Here is a 21,531-nt window from a genome sequence, read left to right on the forward strand (position 1 = left end):
ACTTTCAACATTTAAACATAAATTGACCTTATGTTGTTATAAGTAAAAGCATTAAAAATATAAAGAAAGGCAAGAGAAAAAGGATGATCAAGTGTATCTGTTTCTCCACTGCCAAATTGTTATTATTTTGGTATTGCTAAATTCAGTCATAATTGTATATTAGGAGAGCCAAATTTGATGCCATTGAAGTATTAGAGTCCAATATATTTTAATTTTACATTAATTCTGTGGTAAAAAGGGTAAATTCCTATCTACCTACTAAATAATTTCAATACAGATGTTAGTTGTGTTCATTATGAAACAGTGTATCACCAGTCAAATTCTAATAGTCATAAGCAGTAAAATAGAACTAAATAATATGTGTGCCTTAATGATCAACCAAAATTAGCAAAGTTCAAAACAACAAAAAATAAACCTTCTATTTTCATAGGATGATTCTTGAACAAATCGTAGAAACGCTGTATATTGCCGCTGCCAGACGAATGATGCTAGAATCTCTATCATGTGCAGGGAAGCTGGTGACTATATGTAAGTATGCATAATTGCTTTAAATTTATTTTTTGTTTCTAAATAGAAAAATGAATACCTTTTGGATACTTTTTGTTTTGGAGAATTTGGATGTCTTATTTTTTTTTTAGTATCTTTTTGGATACTTTTTCATTTGTTCCGTTGGTCACACTGTTTAGAGCGTTTTAGGCCTCGGACGCTCGAAGTATCGTAGTGTAACGGATGTTTTGACCATGGTCTAAGAAAGACCATGGTTTTGACTGAGATTTTTGTGGTTTTATCGGCTTTCCATGTCGTTATAGTTTAGAAAACCACCGTTGTTTTACTTGCTCATATTGTCTAGTGTGGAAGGAGCAAATTGTGTGTACAAAGGTGTCCAGGAAGGTCGACGTTATGTATTGTGAATTTTTCAAGCAGTTCAGACTGTAAGTATTTTTTCCATCCGGTTCCTATTTTATTTCTAGACTTGTGGTAATAGGGATGGTTCCTCATTTCGCAATGATGTTGCTAAGTTTTACTTGATTTAAACACTTTGAGCTAGGCTTTTTACTGTGTATATGAATATGGAAGTTTTTGTAATGTAAACAGTAGTAGTAGTTTTCATGAATGGAATGAGTCAATTTTTATAAGCAGATGTCGGCACGCCAACCACATTTTATTGACGTAACCTTGTCTCGTAACGTAACATCATTGTACTCATGTACTGATTTATGTAAATGGGTTTCGGTATGCTAGCCTAGTCTTTTTTGACATAACATTTGTCTCGTGACTCGCTTTTCTATGTAAAATGGTAGTTAAGTCTCTGGCCACTGTTAATCTTTAAAGGCATCCTCTTAGAAAATGTTTATCGTAGCTCATGGCAGTATCCATTAACGGTTTCAGCAAATTTTAAAACCTACATTTTAAATTATTTAATGACATTAATTCAGTTTAAACCATTATTGCATTTGGATTTGAAAATATAATTTTCAAGTTGTGCTTTGAACTTTTGTGGCATTAGCTTCGTTGGCATTCTTTAGCAAATGAGTACTGTTATAGTGGACTCCACCCTTACATCCTAGAATTCTGTGGATCATAATTAGGAAACAGGGTTATAAGGTAGGGGTTAACACTAAGTGAAATGAGAGAACCAATATTCCCATTGATAATCACTGTTCCGATTTATTTAGCTCTATGAAATGACGGCAGACTACTATGCACTAAGGTAAAGCCCAGGTACCCCAGGTAAAATTAGGTGCAGTTTGTTGGGTAATTTTCTAACGAAGCAAGTGTTAGAAACTTTCAAATTAGTTCGGTACCGTATTTGAAGTATGGTAACAGGCTAGTTGTCTCACATTAAAACATGATGTTTTAAAAGTTCTAAATATTTTTAGGTAAAATTCGTCTTACTAGGTCAGTAATATACACTGTTATAGCATATAAGTACTTAATCCTACGTTTCCCCCCAGGATCTGATTATTACAGTGAAGTATTTAGTTGTTCTAAGGCGGCTGTCCGCGGTGAGCTAGCCTATGGCAATTGATGTTATTTTACCTGCTGAAGAAGAGTTTAAAATAATCTTTTGTCGGTCGGCTGTAACTAAAATGTAATTGACCCTTGAAAACTGCACGTCTGCACCAGTGGGTCGCACACAGCTCAATGGTAAATTGCAGTTTAGCAGCAGCTGACTGGCAAAATATTATTTTAAAATATTATCTTAAACTCTTGTAAAGCAAGTAAAATTACATAGAAAAACGTCAGTTGCCAAAGTCTAGCTCCAATGCACACTATTCGAAGCTTTCGTAAATGGGAAACAAAACATTACCATTTCCGCTTTCAACTTGGGTGGCCTCTGTAGGTTGCCGTGGCAGAACGGCGCTGCACGCCTTATCTGCACTTTTTAAGATTCCTGGCAAGCTTGTATGTTATGGCAAGAGGTAATTACTCTAAATTCTTGTTCAGCAAGTAAAATAACACAGGAAAACGTCAATGGCCAGTCTCTCGCAGCTCCCGCTAAGCGCAGAAAACTGGCAGCTACTGATTGGTGAACCAAAAGCTAGTACATGTGTGTTAAGGCTTAGAATCGGCAGTAGTAGTAATGAATGAAAAGTGCCTTTGGAATGGTTCAAACTATCCATTTATTCGCCCGTCTTTTTACGCTTGTTTTTCATGTTCCAAATGACATATATAACAGGAAATACAACATGAAGGTACCCAAACCTTTTCCCAAGTTATTTACCCCACCAAAAACCCTGAATTCCCAACGGGTCCCCCTTACTGTTAGCTATTCTTGAAAGGGTTTTGCCACACTGAAAACCCCGATTCCCAACGGGTCCCCTTTACCATCGGCTACAGTTCTAAGATAATTTACAGCTTAATTACAGCTGAGCAACAAAATATTACTTTAAATTCTTGTTCAGCAGGTAAAGTTCTATAGAAAAACGTCAACTGCCATAACCTAGCTCACCGCGGACAGCCGGCTTAGATCTACCAAGTAGTTTTCTGCAGTACGACACAGTTGCGTATTGATTCAAACCCAGAGATTTTCTAGGTTCTAATTAGTTTGATAATCTTGCCCAATTAAGAAATCAGATTAAACCAAGTGACTTATGTTTAAATCTTTGTTTAGCAATTTATCACACCTTTAATATTTACCTAAAATTAGGATTGCATGTGTAATACTCAAATTTGAGATACTTTTTGCTAACTTATTTACTTAACTAGAATTGCATGTATTATAATACTGACCACTATAACAAATTTAATTATTTCCAGATACCAGTGAAATTCAAGAGCATTAGGGAGACTTTGAAAATATGCTCAAACTGCTATATGTAATTGGAAATTACTGTTATAAAAATTCTGAAGCTGGGATAAATATCAAACAGTTTAGGAGGAAACTTCGAAACCTTTACTCTCCAGGTATGTGTCATTTGACTGGTAACTTTCTAAGTAATATTTTTTGTATCCCCAAGCCAACTTTTTTTTTTTTATTTTACCTCCACCTGCCCCTGTAGGGGTGGAGACCCCTCCCATGCCCTGCCCGTAGGTCTTGTGACCTATGACTGGGCAGGTTCATGGGAGGTTTCATATAACCAACTATTTCTATTTTTTACCAGGTGGTAAGTGTATCATTATTTCAGTTTGTTCCTACAGTTATGCAACCCCAGTCTATTATATAGATTACCTTTGAAATCTTGTCTGGCCATTGAAGCTAGTTAATGAGGTAGTTAGCTAACAGGGACCATTATGTAGTGCCACTATTTCTGTGCCCAAGGGCTTTGGCTAGTTTGTGGTTTTGTGGATAATATTGCTTTTTGAAGAATCTGATAGTCTTGGAAATGAATGTCTGCTGGGTTATGCCACCCATGACAATACACCTACATTGTTTTATTTGGAGTCCACATTGTGTTATTGTAAGCAGTCTAGAAACAGTGGCAACACACATCTAGGCCCTTGTCAAGATGTATGAATCTGGTAGGATAAATCAAAGTTTTGCAGGTCATCCAAACAATTTGTGGGTTCACCTATTCCTTGTCGTAGGACTACTCTGAACCCAGCTGCAGTCTTTCAGTGCTGTACAGTGTTGTCTTGCCCACAGCAGATGTATGAATCAAGCAGTGAAAGGGGTTCTTTTGGTGTATTCAAAACACATTGGTATCATTCATTCAGTGTTCAGCTGCCCCTCCCTTGCTTGGTCTGAATAGGTGTAGACAGACCAGACAGAAAAAAAATAAAATCTATGGTGTTCTGGCCACCTGGCTTCCCACTGCTTCCACTTCAGTCACTACTCTGGTCTCAAGGACCTTTCCAGGAGACAGCTGCTGTAGGTATGTTGTTTTCACTGAGCAGTACTGGAGTCCCAGTAAAGCTTTCATTGATCATTCGGCTTCATCCAAGAGTTCTTTCTTGGAACGACCTTACGGACCTCATTGCTTCAGCTATGGTTTTTTCCCCTCAAGTTGGTGTGCCATGGTTTTGGATTCTCCTGTTTCCACTTAGTGGTGTTCTTGATGTTGCTCTGGAAGTTCCTGCTCCTGTCCTTTTGATGGATGTGGGGGGAGGATGGATGGTTGGGAAGGGCTGCTGGTATTAGTCTGCCACTTCCTCCTGATTGTCCTCTTCCTCCTCCTGCCCCTCCTTTTCTTTTGCGTTCCTCCTCCTGCCCCTCCTTGTCTTTTGCCTTCCTCCACACTTTTCTGGATATCTTTATCTTAAAAATGGTGAAAGTGTATGAAGGCTAGGAAGGCAGCCCTCTACATGAGGTTTGTCTTGCTGTGACTTGCTTTCTGTTGGGAAGGGCCTGTGAAGATGATCTCTGTAGGGGGGTTTGTGCCGTCAGTGCACCTCATGCAGTGCTTTGTAGGCATTATTTAAGGTTCTTTGCAGTGTTGCTTTGGCTCCTAGCTGCAATCACTTTCATTCCTTTATCCTTTATCTGTACCTCTGTTCATATTCTTTCCTCCATCTTATTTTCCAGCCTCACTCTGTTCAATTTTGTCAGTGCTACTTCACTAGGGAGGCATGTGTTCAGACTTGCCATGATGGGTCAGTGGGGCCTGTCATTTTCTGGCATCACATGGCACTTCAGAGGAGGATCAGCCCAAGCTCAAGTTGCTGGCTTCAAGGATAAGGGTGTGGACCTTTCTCTCCAATATATACCTACAAGCTAACCAGGTCTTTAAAGGGGACAGTGGTGTCTGAAGTTTGTCAAGATTGGTTATGACCAAGGTGTTTGTTTCTGAACTTATTGGTTCTGAGCACCTTGTTACAATTTATGAAGAGTGAGGTTTAGTTGATTGCTGAGAACTGATGATCAGGACTTGTACACAGTGTCTCCTAAGCCTTAGGGGTTTACAAGCACTGTCCAAGGCCCAGTCTGATTCCCAAGCTGTCATCTTGATAAAGGTGTGGTCTTCCAATCTTTTCCAACCTCCCAACTAGGTTTCAGACTGAAAGGGAAGCATGCAAATGAAAAGGGAGGCCATAAAAGCAGCACTAATCCTTCATGTAATTTTGGGTTGAATGTCATGACCTGCCACTAAAAGGGCGGACCTTCAGATAGTCTGTCCTTCAGGATGGTTACAGACTTTCCTTTAAGAATAACACCCTTACCTGCCATACCCTTCCTTTTTTTTTAGACTGGTCCTATTTCTTATTCTTCAGTATCCTCCAAAATTCTCTTAATGGGGTGTGGAATATGCTGGAGGTTGAACTGGATGTCTACTTAACAGACTATCAGTACTTTTTTTCCAGCATCTTCCTTCTGGAAGACTGGCAGTCTTGATATATCTTGTTTTTAAATAATCCTGCTATACCTATACCCATTGCATTTTGCCGAGCACAGTGAAACCGTGGTTAATTTCTAAGATGTTACAATATTACCAATAATTTTTGCTCAATGTATATATAACCTTTAATACCTATTTTGGCTTATCCTTTAATATATTGGATGAATTCCAGTTGTCTTCAAATAGAGCAGTATTTAAATAGTATAGTGAACAGGAGGCATTACTAGCAGTTGTCTACAGCATCCCTTCAGCCCCTAGCTGCACCCTCACTCGAGCATTTTTATACTGCCTTTCATGCCCATTTTCTTCCAATTTGCTGTCCCAAAACTCCAACACCCTATTTTCCCCAGTCTTTATAGCCAAATTTTCATGAATTAATCTTTTCCTTTTAAAACGAATTCAATTTTTTCTCCTGTTGGGGGTAGTGCCGTCAGCACACCTCACGCGGTGCACTGTAGGCATTACTTAAGGTTCTTTGCAGCGCCCCTTCGGTCCTTAGCGGCAACTCCCTTTTCATTCCTTTCACTGTACCTTTGTTCATATTCTTTTTTTCCATCTTCTTTCCACCTTCTCCTAACAATTGATTCATAGTGCAACTGCGAGGCTTTGCTCCTGTTGCACCTTTCAAACGTACCTACCTACTCAATTTCCTTTTCAATGCTGAATGATCTCACAGGTCCCAGTGCTTGGCCTTTGGCCTAAACACACTATTCCATTCCAATTTTTTTGTTTTTGACTTCCTAATTGTATCATTATACAGTAAGCTGCCTTTTAAGTCAAATAGTTACATCCTAAGAACACAGTTGTAATATAGGATCTACAGTGTCACAATTTGCATTTTCTAAAGCAAGAGCATTGCTCCAGTTTTATACACAAGCAAGCTTGCAAAGCATACATCATGCAGAGATCAATTGGGTGTTGTACTGAATGTTAATATGGTAGGCTGAACATTTTTTTTTCTCCTAATATGCATTTTACCTAGGGAGAATTATTTCTAAGCTTAGTAATGGAATGGAATTTTCTTATATCTTTTGCATAGGCAATGACACTTGGATGGAGGAGGTGTGATATTTCATCAGGTTAATGGGACAGTTTGCTTGTTCTTGAAGGATGATAGATATAATCTCAATGCTCTTAGAATGATAGACTTCAATTGGACTAGAGATTGTTTGCAGTACTTTGATACAAACACTTCAAGTTGAAAGATTGAACGATAGTTTTTAAAATATTCAGTGAACTTACTTTATGCTACATCACCCTAGTTTTTCACAGTACCTTTTCATTCTTAAGCATTCTAGCCATTCAGGGATAAATAGTTATTGGAGCAATAGGGAGTGTATATGAGTGTCACAGCATAATGCTATAGTGGCTGATATATTAGTATCAAGGGATGGTTTGGTGGATATTGATGACCCTATATTTTTGCCAATATCTTCATTCATAACCATTCTAACAGTTCAGGGATAGATAAGTGACTGGAGCAATAAGAAGTGTATATGAGCGTAACAGCACAGTACTGTGGAGGCTGATAATCTTATGGTCAAGAGGAACTTCAGTGTAACCGTACCTCGCTCTACATTCCCACCCATCAGTGTCCATTAATATTTGCGCTGGCTAATCCAAATATAATAAATATGTCTATCATTCAGATTAGAGGATACACAGTTGCTGGAGCAATAGTTAGTGTATGTGAATTTCAAAGTATAGCACTGATACTATGTCACATCACACAATATTTCCACAAATCTCTATTCATTATCATTCACCCCAGCCATTAAAAACGTGGATATTATTTTTCTAAGATTTAATTTTAAGGATATCAACTGACTAGAGCAGTACAGTGTATGTTACTAACAGAGCACATTGCAATGACATCACCATACTTTTCTGCCCATTGTTGTGTGTTCTTGTTTACTCCCAGTACTAAAAACATCTATGCCACCTGTCAGTTAGCTTCAAGGAAACAGTTATGTGAGCTTTGTGTTCATAACCATAGGTTCAAGACAAGCTGCACTGTAGCCCTACATCACCCTACATTGCCATCCATTTTTATCCATTCTTGTACATTCCATCAGTTCAAAGGGTACCAAATCTGCCATCTATCATTTAATAGTGACTGGAACAAGAGGTAGTATATGAAAGTATCGGAGCATAGTGCTGAGGATGTTTATAAGCACCAGATCAAGAGGGACTGCAGTGTTACCCAACTTTCACTCTTCTTTTCCACCCATCCTTGTCCATTTTTTACCACCCCAACCATTCAAGTCATACCAGTGCCTCTATTATTACTTTCAAGGGTATATAGTCACTAGAACTACAGGCAGTGCATGCATAGTATTATGTATGCTGACAACCATGAGGATTTGAAGGCACTGTAGTGTTACCCTGTATCACCCCACATATCCTGGAGAAATAGGTAGTCATCTGAGTGCTCACTATAAAATAGTTCTCTTGATGTTGGTGATCACAAGGTCAGGAGGGACTTGTATTATCCCACACCACCTTATATTTCTACCTGTCTCTGTCCATTCTTACTCATTTCTTCAAGTAAGATTTTGCTAAATATACCATCTATCTTAAAATTTTAAGGATAAATAGTTGCTGGAGCAGGAAGGGGTTTTATGGGTTGATGACCACAGGATCCAGAGTGGCTGTAGTTACCTTACTTCAAACTTTGTTACCAACCATCTCTGTCCAGTTTTATTCAGTCTGACAAATAAGGGTGTAACAAAGAGGCCCTCATGCATCATGTTCATTTGGTCTTCACCAATGAATGGGACTGTCATACTATGGATATGAAAGCTGCTTACCTTTAAGATCATGACCTTGTGCAGGTTGTTCACCTACATTCTCTGCCAGAATTTACTAATGGCAAGCTGTAGAGATTGAAGAAAATAGTTTACAACCTTTGTGATGCTGTAGGCAAAGGATCATTTGTTGGATCTCAGAGCTAAAGTATCATTATTGGATTCAGCACTGTTCATGTGGAGCAATAATGGTAAACTCGGAGGCTTTGTAGGTGTTTACGTTAGTGACTTACTTTGGCTGGTACACATGAGTTCTAGAAGCAAGTGATAAACCACCTAAGTCAAATATTCTTTGTCAGCAGTTCAGAATCAAAAACCTCCAGATACAGTGGGCTAAATGTTGTCTCCAAGACTGACAATACTATATCACACAACCAGTTTCAATTTGACTCATTTCGAAGACCAGTCACATTGAGTAGACATTGTGCTACAGTGAAATCAAGAGAACTGTTCTAAAAAAAAAATATTTAGCCTTAATTGGGCTGCTCAATTGGATTGCTAGGCATAGTGGGCCAGATATTGAATTTGATGTATGTGAACTTAGCTTGAACAGCAATCAAGCAGCCAAAGCAGATTTGCTTAGGATTAACAAGCAATCGTAACGGTGGAGACTGACAACATGTTGCTCTACATTCCAAGGACGGATTTTACCTGGAGTGTTTTACAAATGCCTCATTTGCCAACCTTGTGGGGAACAGACCTCAGGGAGGTATGGTGATCTTCGTGGAGGACAATAGTGAGGTGAGATGTCCAATATTCTGGCAAACTGGAAAAATCAGACGAGTTGTCAAATCTACAAAATCTACCAAGGCATTGGCACTGGTTGAGTGTGCTGATGCCGTTGTATATCATGTCAACATATTGCACAAGGTCACTGAATGTAGAAAATCTAAGATAGTTTTTCACTGACAACTAAAGTCTGGCTGATGACCTCTGTGCCTGATGAAAACAGAAGATTGAGCATTGATGTTGGAATGAAGGTAGATTCATTAGGTGTCCTGAGTGGATACACAACAATTGTCTGACTGTCTTACTAGAAAAGATCTTTGACTGAACAGTCGACTGGGAACTATGGTTCAACATAATGGGTATCACATATCTTTATGTGGTAAAACATTGGGTTGTTTATGGTACTTCAGCAGCTTAATTATTGGATTGAATGCCAGTAGTATGTTCAGCCTCATTTTTGGAATGTCAACCGTTAAACAGACGTCATGGGACGAGTGGTGTGGCGAGGCGATTCAGGTTGTGTGACAATGAGTTCAGCATCAAGAAGGATTGCAGTGCCAACATTCCTTTTCATCCATCTGAGAACTTCACATTTATTTTCTGGACTCCATGATCTAGATGTGCATCCTTTTCATCTGCTAATTTTCAGATCCTTGAACCCTGAACGGATAAAATTGACCCAGTATACGTAATTCTGCTTATTGTTAATCACTTTAGCCATTCAGAGCATAGTTATGTAACATCCCATCTATTTTATGATTTTATAGAGAACTGTGTACTAGAGCAATAGGCAGTATATGTATCAGAAGAAAGTGCAATAGGTGTTGATGACCACGGGGTCAAGAGGGACATGAGTGCTCCTCTACATCACCATACATTTCCACCCATCTGTGTCCATTTTTATTCATTCCAGGTGTTCAAAGCATACAGAATATGCAAGGATCCATTGAACTTTAATGATAAACTGACACTGTGGCAATAGGTAGTATATGTGGGTATCATAGCATAATGGTGGATGGTGATGATCACACTACCAAGAGGGACATCAGTTTCACACATGGGTATTCATTTCCCACTTTCTCTGCCCTTTCTTATTCTCTCCAGAAATTCAAAGCCTACTATATATTGCTCCTATCTCATTTTAAGGTTGAATAGATAATGAAACAAACGTGAACATGTTAGTATCAAAACATAATGCATTGGATATTGATGACCACAGAATTAAGAGGTATTGCAGTATAACCCTTCCTCAACTTACATTCACAAAACTTATTCAACTTACATTCACAAAACTTAGAAATATTATGTTCCTGTATGGTATACATAATCTTAAATTTATTGTATATATATATATATATATATATATATATATATATATATATATATATATATATATATATATATATATATATATATATTACACACATATATATGTATAAATATGATATACATATATTATATTTATATATGGATATATGCATATATATATATATATATATATATATATATATATATATATGTGTGTGTGTGTGTGTGTGTGTGTGTGTGTGTATGTATGTATGTATGTATGTATGTATGTATGTATGTATAATCTCTCTTTTACGTTAAAGCGCAAAAATTCCTTGCCTGTTGTTCAAGCAAAACAGGCAAATAATATTTTTGGGTATGATTCGCTCTCTAGATGTCTGTCAGCTAACGATAACGTCTGTATTGGATCGCAGCATTTTTAAATTTGCCTGCAGGAACATCGGATATTCTCTTTCAGTTTTACGCGACATGCGAAATCATAAAACAATATTTCCTTTTATCATTTTCCTGTTCCTCCCTTTTTGAAACTTTAAACAGGAATGGGGTTTCGTAGTAATGGGAACTGGATATTCAAATATGCTTTCGATTCCTCGGTATTTTTTGAAGATAAACATTAGAGACGCATTCTATTTTTCTGTCTTGCTTGATCTTTTTCAATATAAGAGCAGATAATTAGGAACTAAATGTATGCACCTAAAACACTGGCATAAGGTGTTGCGTTATAACCTAAGCCAATTTAATGCAAGAAATGAGGTTCAAATACTGTAGGGAAATAAATAGTGTTTACTATCATTATATATATATATATATATATATATATATATATAGATATATATATATATATATATATATATATATATATATATATATATATATATATATATATATATATATATATATATATATATATATATATAATGTATATATTATATTATATATATATAATATATACATATATGTATATATATATATATATATATATATATATATATATATATATATATATATATATATATATATATAAAAGATAGTAACCACTAATTATTCATTTCCCTTACAGTATTTGAACTTTACTTCTTGCATTAAATTGGCTTAGGTTATAACGCAACACCTTATACCAGTGTTTTAGGTGCATATATTTAGTTCCTAATTATCTGCTCTTATATTGAAAAAACAGGTTTTGACGTAGGAAAAACCTATTTTTGGTAGTCTCTGTTTCGTCCTCAAAGGAGTTACCTTCCATGGTCTACCAGAGCTCATGAAGACAGAAAAATAGAATGCGTCTCTAATGTTTATCTTCAAAAAATACTGAGGAATCGAAAGCATATTTGAATATCCAGTTCCCATTACTACGAAACCCCATTCCTGTTTAAAGTTTCAAAAAGGGAGGAACAGGAAAATGATAAAAGGAAATATTGTTTTATGTACACACTTGAATTACTTAATGTACTAATTTCTAGATAATTGATTTCCATTTTGGTGAGATCTATTACCTTTAATTTACCAGTGTACTTATGTAAATAAAGTAAATGTTAAGAAGCCGATTTCTCACTTGGCGACCTACCATTTAATTTTGTTTTTTTCTCTCTGGTTACGGTATTTCGAGAGTTCTATTCCAAGGTCTATTAATCCAGTAATTAAATGCCAGCGCCTCTCGAAATGCGTAATTATATATATATATATATATATATATATATATATATATATATATATATATATATATATATATATATATATATATATATATATATATATATATATATAATTACGTATTTCGAGAGGCGCTGGCATTTGATTTACTGGATTAATAGGACCTTGTCAGTTTTCTCTGCATCTGGTATCGCTGGTATATACGGCTAGTTGGACTTGAGGGTCGTAGTTTAGGAACATTGCACCTCAGGGTCACGCCATCCATTATGGCTGACTGTTTAAAGTTTTTTATTTCATTTAATTATATAGGTGTATATGTGATTAGTGGCTCGTTCGTCATTTGTTAGCTACGTCAATTAAGCATCAAGAGGACAGATCGATCCCACGAAGATAGGAATAACTTAGGCACCGTGTTAGTAAAATTCATCTTGGACCCGTTAACCTAAGCTTCCAGTAATGTACGTGATGGTTAGTTCGCTCCTGCCGAACACAGCTAGGGTGAAGAATGGTGCTGTTCTAGCGATGTCGTCGCAGAAGCCTTGAGTCCCAGAAAGTTAACAACCCCTGAAACCGTCAGCACTAAGGGAATAATCATCGCTATGTACTCTAACAAATTTTGAAATGTCTAGTTCATTGTCTCGTTGCATTCTTTAACTGTGTTATTTTCGTACTATTTCCCAGCAGTGCTCTCAGTCTGAAGGTTTTTGTTCTTTGTCAACCCTGTTTCATATTTTTTCAAATGTATATTTTCTTTAAAATGAAAATATTGTTTGACGAATGAGTGGAATAATTTATGCAAAATGTTTCTTAGTTCCTTTTACAAAATAGCCAAATTTCGACGACAAAAGCTCTTTGTTCTAAATCAGTCCGTGAGCATCAGCTGTCATAAATTGTTATCAACTTGAAGTTATTAATTTTCAAAGTTCAAAAACACATACAGGTTGAATATAACTATGTTCATGAAATGTTATTCCGGTACAGTAACTTTTGGTTATGTAAAAGAAAGGTAAGACAAGGATCAAATCCAAATCATGTATATACCACCGTGTATATAACTCTTAAAGAAGTAAAATTACGGAAAGATATCTTTCTCGTGCCTGTGAAGGAGAAAAGCCTATACAACTGTGTTAGAGAAATAGAGGTGAGTCGATGGATGCAGTAGTAAAAGAGAAATTACCTCTATATCAATGACCACCATATGTCTAATATCGGTAACCGATAAATGTTTCCAATAAAAAAAATCTATTCCTTGTCCAGAGAAATGACTGAAATTTATTCTTTGTTTTTATTTTCCCTCCCTCCACAAGGCACATTCATATGTGTAGAAGAGAGAGAGAGAGAGAGAGCTTGATCTACATTCATAGTAAATTTATGTTCAGCAAGTATGTTATACTTTTACATTCAACAATGTTGTACATTTGTAATCAACACATACTATGTTATTCACAAATGGGGTCTGCTCTTCCATCAGTTCCATTCCCTTGGTGCTCTTTCCTTCTCATGGACACATAATCAACTAGTCATTTAGTGATTCAGCTCCATAAAACAGGGAATTGTTCAGTGCTGCCGACCAACCCTTTAATTTTACTAAAAATGATACGTCATTGTTCTTCACCAGAAATGATTAAAATTGGTGCATATTTTTCGTACTTGGAAGTAGCTGTTCTTCCACTTGTTGATGTATACAGTACTTGTATTCATAGTTATGTTGCCTAGAAACACATTAGTATCACACAGGTGAACAAATAAATTACTGTTCATCAATGGGTCCCTGGCATTTGTGTTTACACTGAAATCTCTCGTTTTTCCTGAGTTAATTTTGATGCCATACTGAGAGCAGCAGTTCAGTAATAGTTGAGATTTCCATATTTTTCGTACTTGGAAGTAGCTGTTCTTCCACTTGTTGATGTATACAGTACTTGTATTCATAGTTATGTTGCCTAGGAACACATTAGTATCACACAGCTGAACAAATAAATTACTGTTCATCAATGGGTCCCTGGCATTTGTGTTTACACTGAAATCTCTCGTTTTTCCTGAGTTAATTTTGATGCCATACTGAGAGCAGCAGTTCAGTAATAGTTGAGATTTCCAAGTTGCTCCCTCTCTCTTTGTGGTAACTATATCGGTTTCGGTTATTAAAAATAATACATGAAGGTGCTCAAGCCAAGCCTCCCATCCATATTCCTTTATCACTCGAATCATTGGGTTCTCTTAAGCAGTAAGTGAAAAACATCCACTCAGGGTTCCATAACGAACACCAGCTTTAGATTCTACCGATATATAATCAGTTATGCTTGTGATTTTTGCAAAGCATATTCAGTTGCACCCACCCCCTATATTTGACCCACACCCCAATCACAATACAGGTTTTAAACATATTTTCCTGAGGGTATATAGTAGATCTCCCCGTCACAAGTGTCGAGCCTTTTTCCAGCATCTGAGCCACCACTGACCGTTGTTATACAATAAATGAAAATATCTAAATATAATGTCATGTGTCAAAGGGTTTTATAATCATAACTTGAAAGAATAGAATGCATAAGATGAAATATGAATCATACGAAGGATATACAACTCGTTCAATTCGTTTTACATGTTACCTTGGATCTTATGATACCCGTAAATCGAAACAGGTTCTGTGGCAAATATACTTTTTCAAAGATCAAGAGATTTCTTTTAATATTTGATCTAAATATATTTATATTTTTTTTACCAGGAAATAACTATGCCTTTATAAAGGAGCCATGGGTGCAATAAATATACTCAGTGAGGGAGTAAAACATAATTTATATGATGCAATCCAAATCGGTTTATGTTAGCAAGAGCAAAGAAAGAAGAAGCCCGGCACGTGTGAAATGATCACGTTTCCTTAAACTATTCATCATTTTAATTGGCTGATAGCAAAATTCACTAATCTTTCAAAAAATATTGGTAGGTTCCATACAAAAAAATCAATTTTTTTTCTCATAACTAAGCTTAGCTGCAAATTGTTTTAGCAATAGTTCAAGAAATACTGAAAGAAACCAGCTTGGGTATAATGCAAGAAGAATATTTCTTTACATATATTCAACATTGTGTAATTCAATATTGGGAGGATAGATAAAAATTAAAGGTTGTAAAGGGAGGTAAGGAGGAAACTTTCCCATTTTCAGGAAAGATGAGTGATAGAGAGCTCTAATTGCTGGAAATGTAATGAGGTCAGGAAACTTGTTAAAGAGGGAAATGGCGTCTGGATGAATAGATTTGGAAAGGAACTAATTACACGGGGGGTTGGGGGGGGCAGGGGGGAGTCGGGGAAGCGAAAGTTGGGAGATAATTTGAGAGGGAGACAGAATGGGGAATAAACGGAAGAACTGAGGACATAAAGAAAACAGGTAAGATCTGACGAAATTTTCTGGGGCAGGATAATTATTGAAGTTTTAAAAAGAATTTGTGAAGAGGAGCAAAATGACGGAAGGTCAGAATGGGATTAGAATCGATAAAACGAAATTGTTTGATGAAGAAGTGGTGATATCGTTATCGCGCTCGGTAATTCGTTTAAGATATAAACCTTTATTGAATGCAGATAGTTTAAACTAAGAGAGAGAGAGAGAGATAGAGATAAGGAAAGTCCTATCCTATTGAAAGCGTAACAATACCTCTTAAAACCTATACAAGTTATAATTCGCTTTTGAAATGGTTACATTAATTACATGCATTTCTAGGCCGATATAAATTCGTATCCAAATTTTTATTTCCTGGCCCGTCAACAACATTGTTGTTTTCTCTCGCATGAAAGAAATTTTTGCTGTTTGCCTGTTTGCATGTTTTACATCATTATGATGTTTAAATTTCTTCTCCAATAATCTTCCATTGTGTTTGGTATAATTTTTGTCATATGAATTGCATGGGACTTGACTAAAAATACTTTGGTTTCCTCAAGGATAGTTTTTTGATAGTTTTTTTTTTTTATTGTTTTAATGCTCTTTTTCAAGCAGTAATACAATAGAGTGTAACACTCATTGAGAACTCCCCGAGATTCAAGACCCACGCTTCCCTTAGATTTCTGTTTCTTGTTAATCTGAGAGCCTAGGGTAGATAAATATGTGCTATTCCCTGCCTCCAGTACAGTGCGCATATTAAGAAAACATACAAATGAAATTATGTTAAAATATTTTATGACAATTTAATACTTTTGATAACGTTCTAAATGGTGGTCCTGGAAATCCCAACCAAAAAGAGTTATCATGCCAAAATTTTTTTTTTATTCTTAGAAATTTGGTGCAAAATCATTCTTCCATAACGGTTGGAAAGGTCATCAAATAATTACAGTGAATAAATTTGCAAACGAGATAATATTAATGACATATCTTCAGAATTTGAGTCCCAGCCATTCTACTGCACATAGCAAACGCTGGGAAACACACACACACACACACACACACACACACACACACACACACACACACACACACACACACACACACACACACACTATCTGCCCTTGCCCGAAATCAAGCATCCATTGATGTAAATGCATATAACAGATTTTTTAAATTTTCAGAAACTGACCATGGTAGCAGACGGGACAGGAAGTAGATACGTGCACATTTTCTGGGGATCAGGTTGGCAACCTTTAAATGGTAAGTGTAACATATATCCTTGTTTGGTTTACCTTTATGTATTTTCATTCGGCAAGTCCTGTTAATGAGGTTTTTTACTAATCCCGCATGGCTGGTGAACGGTGACATTTTTAAATGGTAATAATAATAAAAGGTGTATAGATTCCCTTCCATCACTTGATAATCTGGGAAAATGGAATGTTATGTCACTGGTACAATACTTCAAACAGTAGTGAAATGATTTGAAACTGAAAGATTTTCTTTTGGCCACTCCCAGAAGATTAGAAAAAGTTATTTATATAACGATAATTACAGTCTTATACCTTTACCTTATTCTAAAGATATTTTACTTCCATCTTCGTTGAGAGTCACTTTACATTAATTCCCCACACATGCCTGGTCAGAACTACATGCTTTGACAGTTTATAACTTTGATGAGGGTAATTTTGTGCTTATGTTGCTCTTCGCCTAACCTTGTGGCATGTCAACGTTGGATATCGGCATAGGAACTTTGTTTTCGTCGTTGGCTCCCCAAACACTTACTGACAGTCACAATATGAGTGCGGTAGAATATTAGTGGAACGGGTCAGCCAAGAGTAAAAGCTTAATTTCCACAAGGAGATCAACACCCTTGCCAATGCATGGATATTCAACAACGGTCGCGGTTACCTTCGTTTTTATCAGGCCAAGTGAGCTAAAATCACCTTGAACACTAGGTTGTGACTTTACAACTGGAAAGTTATAATAATAAATATATATATAATATATATATATGTGTATATATATTCTTCTTCTTCGTTTTAACGTGCTTTTTTCCCATTTTTATATGGGGTAAGCACAATGACTTCTTTTGAAGGACTTTGATTTGGCGGTGGGGTAGGCCGTAGCCTCGATTGGCTGGCCTGGCTGACATCGCTTAGACCCCGGTAACGAATGTGTACATGTATTGTACCAAATCCCCAGCTCCCTTTCTCCCAGCAGCAAGGAGAACTGGGCGGATAGGTCGATAGTTCGAGACGTGTGAGGTGTCTGTAATGTTTTTTAGAAGATGTTGGAGTGGCTTTGTTTATGTGTGTATTAGTCTGTAACACCCATTTGCTTTCAGCAAACCTATCTGTTGATTACATATGTAATCCCGGGGTGTCTACACGGATAGCCAAGTGTCCGCCTTCTCTGACCAGTTGGCTGCGGGGATTGAACCCTCGCCACAGACCTCTATGAATTCTAAGGTTGCTGCTCTACCGACCGAGCCATCGAGGCTCTATATATATATGTATATATATATATCTATATACACACACACATATATATATACACACGTATATATATATATATATATATATATATATATATATATATATATATATATATATATATATATATATATATATATATATATATATATGAAGGCAGGAGCAGACACTCAGACAGTAGACATAATGGAGCTATGGAAAAGCATTCTGTTTTCTATCCATTTATTAAAATACCGACGTTTCATATTGCTTGATCCATTTTCCAGGCTGAAATAGCGATTAAAATAAACAGTATTTGCGTATGAAAGATAAGATATATGCACATTACATACTTAATTACGCCATGTTAGCGGTTAAAAAACAGAACAAGGGGAAAAACCAAAAGCAGAGGCAAGAAGTGCAAAACACCTACCCACAATGGTAGCGTAAACCAGACTAGCAAGAAATGCATTGTGGGTAGGTGTTTTGCGCTTCTTGCCTCTGCTTTTGGTTTTTCCCCTTGTTGGGGGGGGATTCGCTTTTTTGAGGAAATGAGCGTGATTTGGTGTGTTTTAATGCCATATAAATATGAATATATGGATGATATTAAGGGAAAAGTATGTCTGATTTATCAGTATTAGTCAACAGATTGGCTAAAATACGGTACAAGTCTTCTGCGACATCCTGAATATACACTTCCACTTAACTCTGTAGAGACTATGATCAGCATTTAATATTACAAACTCTTACAGTATAAGTAATAAAGATGAAAATAAACTTATTTTTTTATGGTGCAGTATATTATAGGATTTATAGGACTCCATTGAGAGTCTAAAATAATAGTGTCCTGTAACAATAAAAGCCTTTTACTCCAATGTGGGTTTTAATATCTAAGGTTAGGGATGGTAGCAAAAGAGGTAGTAAATAAGTGACTGACAAGAATGAGAATGTACTACTTGTGACAGTACTAGTGGAGAAAGCGAGAGAAAATATAGAAGGGGACAATGCTGAATGAACTGATTGTTGAATGTATGAATTGAAAATTTTGTGAACAATAACATAGTTGGATGAGAAGAGAAGTAGTGGTGGAGGATAGAGATGCATGGAGGCAATTCATTTGTGGGCACCCCCTTGAGGATGAAAGCAATTTTGCAATTGATAAAGAAAGTGCTTACCTCTGGATACATCCAAACAATATAGGTGCATTAAAAATTGCCCGTTTGTCTGGCACTTTGTTTACAAATTAATAGCTTTGTCTTGAGGATCAAGAAAAAAGTTGTCAGGACAATTGCTATGTTGTCCCCTCTGAATAAAAAGTTGGGATATACCCCTCCCATCCCCCCCCCCCCATTCCCACTGCTCTTTCTGGAGTGCCACCTCTGAAGTACTTGAGCATGTTGCCTTTACACTAATTGACAGCGGATATTCTTATCTGTCAAGTTGCAAGGGTGTTGAGGAATGTCATTGACAGGTAGTGCTGGTCAGAGAGCCATGCCTCCCAGGAGGTTGTGAGGACTGTGAAATTATTCTACAGGGGATATATGAATAAAGAATATAAGAAGGACAGGCAGACCTGAAAATTATCAGTAGGGATCATGTAACCCCTGCTGAAGTAGACACTACAGTGAACCTTACTGACTACTATAAGGACTGGAGGATGACCCAGTACCTCATGAAGAACAACCCCACCATCAGCGGCAATCCCATGAAGAAGAGAGAGAGAGAGAGCCGTATACCAAACACTGTTCCCTGGGAATGGATACTACCATTCATACATCAATATGATCACGATCGCTGTTCTACATGAAGTAGCGGTATGCTACCACTGCATGAGGGAACACAGCAACTTCCGCCAGTGCCAGTAGATGGTGTGGAATACCACAATCCTTGATGGTGACATGGACCACCACTGCCTCCACTACAAGGAGGCCCTCGCCATGCTTTGGTGGAAACCCGCACTTAATGTATCCCAGGAGACTCTCCTTCTTCTGACCACTGTCAGGAAAGCACAACTGCCGCCCCTTCTCCTCAAGCAGTGAGCAGAGGTCCCCAGCTCCAACCAATCAGTGCCTTCGATACTTAAATGGACTTGCTGCCAATAGGAGAGCTCCCTGACTGTGATCATCCAATAAAAAATCGTCCTGCTTCTTTGTATACGTGGTTTTGGGTATAATTATAAATGCACCTCCGATGCCATTCACCCTCAAATAATGGTATCATGGATTACCGAAACGTTGGGATAATAAATGAGCTTCCGAAAGTTGCTTTACAGCTTGCCTACTGAAACAAATAAACTTACACGCTAAGTTGAGATGTTGTGATATAAGCTCAGCATCATACAAAGTGCCATTCTTTTCAACGAAATAATAATAATAATAATAATCGGGTTTGGAATAATATATATATATATATATATATATATATATATATATATATATATATATATATATATATATATATATATATATATATATCAGGCACGTATTCATAAAAACACTGACATTCATAATAAGTGCATATACATCGATTTTACTTACACCACGTCCCCTGTAATAGAGTAAAAGCTTCGCACGACTAATCCTATTTTCCCGTTCCATTAGAGATTGTGTTAGTAAATCCCGGAATCCTTTTCGATTCCTAACTGACGGGAGGAAATTAACTGGAAACTCTACGATTTTTACGAACTGCCGCTCTCTTAATGACTGTGATTCCGCTCCATTAGAAGCAGCCAATATTTCTTTAATGGATATGGTTTTCCCGCAGCCTTGAGTGGTTTTGCTAATAACTAGAAAAAAGTTAAGAGGCATAGAACTCTTTTGTTTCTTTTTTTTTATTGGTCAGTGTAAAAACCAATGGTTTATCGGTTACTGAACAAAGCAGTTGCCAATTCAGTTAGCTAGTATGTCTAGATGGGCGCCCACTAATGAATTTCAAAAGCCACTGTGACATAGACTTTTGTGAACATCTTTGTCACTCAAAGAGGATTGAGAGCTTACAGTTTCGTTATCCCATAATCACCCGCCCCTCAAAATGCTTATTTGCCTGCCTCAACTCTTATGGAACTAATGTAGGTAGGGTTAGGAGTTAACAATCTTATTATCCCGCAGTCAACTGTCCCCCCCCCCCAACGGAAGCCCTTATGAAACGTGCAAGTAGAGTTAGAGTTAATAATCTCACTAACACACAGCCAACCCCGGTCTCCTCCCCCCCCACCCCTACACCGAAATGCCTTCTCATTATATGTTCTAATAATAACATTGCCATATAGTTTACGGGTAGACAAAAACGAAATCCAAATATTAAATTAACCTTTCCACTTACAATGGTTTTACTCCAGAAGACATTAATCTCCCGGATCTCAGCTAATCTCCACCGTCGCTCTGACCCACAATAGTCATCTAACTGCGGGCTACATTATTCTTTG

The 21,531-nt window shown here is 36.9% G+C and overlaps 1 long non-coding RNA gene across 2 annotated transcripts in view; it reads left to right on the forward strand.

The window, feature by feature from the left end:
- Positions 1 to 430: 430 nt before the first annotated feature.
- LOC136848804 (uncharacterized) overlaps positions 431 to 21,531 on the forward strand; it is a 154,812-nt gene continuing 133,711 nt past the window's right edge. The window contains exons 1-3 of one of the 2 annotated variants that reach the window (XR_010856146.1): positions 431 to 528; positions 3,262 to 3,408; positions 16,818 to 16,896. This is a non-coding gene — a long non-coding RNA (uncharacterized lncRNA). Of the gene's footprint in view, positions 529 to 552; positions 933 to 3,261; positions 3,409 to 16,817; positions 16,897 to 21,531 lie in introns of those variants that run through there. The other variant, XR_010856145.1, reaches the window with a different exon arrangement.

This window comes from Macrobrachium rosenbergii, chromosome 19 (genome assembly GCF_040412425.1).
Source record: "Macrobrachium rosenbergii isolate ZJJX-2024 chromosome 19, ASM4041242v1, whole genome shotgun sequence".
Taxonomy (NCBI): Eukaryota; Metazoa; Arthropoda; class Malacostraca; order Decapoda; family Palaemonidae; genus Macrobrachium; species Macrobrachium rosenbergii.